Source organism: Arachis ipaensis, chromosome B1 (assembly GCF_059453495.1).
Source record: "Arachis ipaensis isolate K30076 ecotype BB chromosome B1, ASM5945349v1, whole genome shotgun sequence".
NCBI lineage: Eukaryota > Viridiplantae > Streptophyta > Magnoliopsida > Fabales > Fabaceae > Arachis > Arachis ipaensis.
In genome coordinates, this window is record NC_142436.1 from 77,210,861 (window position 1) to 77,215,302 (window position 4,442).

The window sequence follows — 4,442 nt, forward strand, 5'->3', positions numbered from 1 at the left end:
GAGAATCTCGTCGAGAAATTTGCAACCGATGCTAAGGAGGATAGTGCACAACCCCCAAAGCATGTACCTTATGAAGAAATGGATGGAATAGATCGAGACGCAAGTTTCCTTGGTAGTGATGATCATAAACCAAGCTCTCCTAATGATGACCTTGCAGTCACAATTGAACTCTTTGAGCTAGAAGATTCTTCCCCAAGTGAATATGAGGATGATGTAGAGGTAGACTTTTCTCAACCTCCAACTTATGACTTGAGTGATGAGGAAGAAATTGAAGACTTTGATCAAGACATGGTCGCAGTTGAAGAGGTTTGTCAGGAATTGGAAGAATTCACAGAGGAGTAAAAGGAAGTGGAGCTTGAAGAGCCACTGGAAACACCTCTCCCACGGCCATTACCACCCAATACAAACTTTAAGTGGGTAAAATCCTTAGCCTTCATCTTTACTTTCCCACTTGAATATGGCCTGCTTGAAACAGATGGCCAGCTTAGCACTCTTTACGACTTTAAGAGTAAGAGGGAGATGGTTAGTAATAGAAGTTGGTATCCAAGGTTCAATACGGTTCCACGCTCCAAATAGAAGTACAAGGATTGGTATAGAGCTCAATTGACTGGATTTCGGAAGAAGTTCGGGTATATCAGTGAAAATCCAGGTTGCGTACCGCCCGGCTGGAAAGATGAAGATTAAGACAAAGATGGGTACAAAAGCAAGGATTGGGATCCTGGGATTCATTCTGATAATCAACACCCGTGGAGCCTGAAAACCTGCTTTAACTTGCTCAAAGGCTTTACGTGCCTAGTTTGGGACCCCGGAGGCTATTGGAATTGCAAACGTTGGTGGAGATTTCTGGATGAGTTCAAGCACAAGCCACCATAACAAGGAGCTCAACAAAAGTCCAACATAAGGACTTTAACTAAAAGTGCTAGGTGGGAGACAACCCACCATGGTATGATTGAAGAACTGCAGATTGACGGTTTAGAATTCAGAATAAATTCCCGTTGCAAGTATAGTTTCTAAACCGAGCAATTGACCTTTCTTACAAAAGTTTTGGTTGTCACAAGTAACAAACCCCTAAATAAATTGATAACTGAAGTATTTAAACCTCGGGTCGTCTTCTCAAGAAACTGCAGGGAGGTGTTCTTATTATTGGTTATGAGTTTTGTGAAATAGGGGTTTTGAAAGGTAAGGAACAAGTAATTTAAATGACAAATAAAATAAATAAATAACTATAAAATAAACTCTTGGCAAGGTATGAAAATTTGGAAGTCCTATCCTAGTTACTCCTATGAGAATGGAAGTTAATCCCACTTAGTTAACCCTTATGAAAGCAAGGGAAATTCAAGTGAACTAATTAGTTAGATTCCCAAGTCCTAGCCAACTCCTAAGGAAAGACTAGAGTTAGTAGAATACCAGTCAATTTAGCCGACATAACAACCAATCACGGATAGTTGATAACTCAAGAGCTTCCAGTTAATCAATTAAAGCTAATAATATAAAAAGCTAAATGAGAATCATAAATCTGAAATACCTCAAATTATTAATTAAGAAAATCAATCTAAACATAAAGAGTTCATAAGCCAATTTGGCTAAAAAGAGAATCAACAAGAAAAATAGAATAAACTAGTAAGCTAGAACAAATAAAAGTAGAATAGAAGTTAAATTAAAGGAACATTGAACCTATGATGAAGAAGAAATAATCCTAAATCCTAAAACTAAATCCTAAGAGAGAGGAGAGAGCCTCTCTCTCTAAAAACTACATCTAAACTATGAAAAGTGAATTATTGAAGACATGTTAATGAATGGATGCATTCCCCCACTTTATAACCTCTAATCTGTGTTTTTTGGGCTAAAAATTGGGTCAGAAACAGCCCAGAAATCGCCCTCAATGATTTCTGTTACGTTCAGGTCGCGGCAAAGTGACGCGGAGGCGTCATCCATGCGTTTGCGTGATTGCATTTTTGCCAGGTCACGCGTCCGCGTGATCCACGCATTCGCGTCGCTTGGTGTCGAGGAAGCTATGGAAAATTATATATCGTTGCGAAGCCCCGGACGTTTGCTTTCTAACGCAACTAGAACCATCTCATTTGAACCTCTGTAGCTCAAGTTATGACCGTTTGAGTGCTAAGACGTCAGGCTGGACAGCTTAGCAATTTCTTCAATTTCTTGTATTCCTTCGACTTTTGCATGCTTCCTTTCCATCCTCTCAGCCATTCCTGCCCTGTAATCTCTGGAAACACTTAACACACATATCAAGGAATCTAATGGTAATAAGATAGGATTAATATTAGCAATTTAAAGTCCCAGGAAGCATGTTTTCAATCATAGCATAAAATCAGGAAGGAAAAAGTAAAACCATGCAAATAGTATGAATAAGTGGGTAAAGAGTTGATAAAATCCACTCAATTGAGCACAAGATAAACCATAAAATAGTGATTTATCAACCTCTCCACACTTAAACATTAGCATGTCCTCATGCTAAGCTCAAGAGAATCTATAAAGGAGTGAAGAGGAATGGTAAAATGTATGAAATGCAACCTATCTATGTGAAAGCAACTACATGCAGAATATTTCTACCTACTTGGTTAAAAGTAAATAAATCTTCCAAGAATAAACATGAACTGGATTTCACTAATTCAAATCATAAAAATGAAGTATAAATAGGCTTGTAAAAGAAAATAGCTCATGAAAGCCGGGAACAAAGAATCGAGCATCGAACCCTCACCGGAAGTGTATACACTCTAATCACTCATGTGTTTAAGGTTTCGATTCTCTCAATTCTCTACTAACCTTACTTTCTAAGGCTTGCTCTTCATCTAACAATCAACAAAAATTTAATGCACAGATACACATATCAAGAGGTCTTTTAAGGGTTGTAATGGGGTTAGGGTCAAGGTAGGATTGTATTTAGCCAAGTGGACTAAAATCTGAATCCTTAATTAACTTAAACTTTCCACCTAACTTAGACAATCCATGTAATCATAATACAACATCTAACTATCCATTAACCATGTTTTTCACATATTCATGCATTCTAATTTCAAGTACAGTACATATGCATTGCTTTCACCACTTACTTTGGGGCATTTTGTCCTTTTTTTGCTTAATTGTAATTTTTTTCTTTTTTTATTTTTTTATTTTATATATATATATTTTTTTTCTTTTCTTTTATTTTTCTCAATGCATATGATTAAATTATTGGATGCATGAATCATGTCCTAAACATTTTTTTTCACATTTTCAGAAAATTCTAACATACTCAATTCTCAAACCAAATGTTTCCAAATTCAACTTTCCCCATACTTAATTCATGAGCACTCTCACTAGTCTAAGCTAACCAAGGATTCAAATTAAGGACATTATTGTTTTCCGCTTAGAGTTAATGATGTGCTAAAGTAAAGAACAAAGGGGTAAAATAGGGTCAAAATTGGTTTGCAAAGAATAATGAAAAGGGTAAGGCCATATGGGTATGTAAGCTCAGTGAAATAAAGGCCTCAATCATGTAAGTGTATGCATACATAAAACCATGGAAATATAGAATTAAGCAAGACAAAGATCACAATTTTAGAGAGAAAAACACACACCAAAAATAAAATATTGGTTGGTAAAATGCAACCAATTCAAATAAGCTCAAAAATCTCACAGGTTTTAAGTGTTCGAGCTCTAAACCATGTTCTAGTATAATATTTCTTCAAATAAGTGTAACATTAAATTTTATTCAAATTAGTGAAATGCTCTAAAAGTTTTTTTTTTTGAAAAAGAAACTATTTCTTCAACCAAGTGGTAAAATATGCACAAAATCAAACAAATATGCAATCAAACATGTAAATGCAACAACTAACAAGGAAAATAAACCATTGGTGTTGAGATAGAAGAGTAACTAACCCATGAAGATCGGTATCGACCTCCCCACACTTAAAGATTGCACCGTCCTCGGTGTATGCTAAGATGTACAAGTGGACGGGCTGCTCCAACTGATGTTTTTCTCTATAGATTGTGCAGATTGACTTGCCTGTCTCCCCAGTTAGAAGCTTTCCCTTTTCCTCCTTCGGTGGCCATCTTGAAAGAAGAGAAAAAGAAGGAAAGTAACCCAGAAATAAAGATAAGAACATAAAGAAAATATGGGTGTTAATGCCAAATAGTAAAGGTCTCAATTACATGGTAGCTACAACATGCAAGTGAGAAAATAGTGGAAGCAAATGGCATATCAGTGGTGCAAAAGTTGCAACAAATGGGGGAAAAGTGTGGGTAATGAAAGACAATATAAATTCATGTCAATGCAAAAGGAATACCAGTATTATAAAAATTAGCAGTGACATATAATTGATAATACCCAATCAGAATAAAACAAGTCATGAAGCACCAGAATAATTCAATAAAAGATGTAACAGTTGAATAAGAAAATTTAACATCAATGGAAAAATAATGAATTTAGAAAACAAAATATG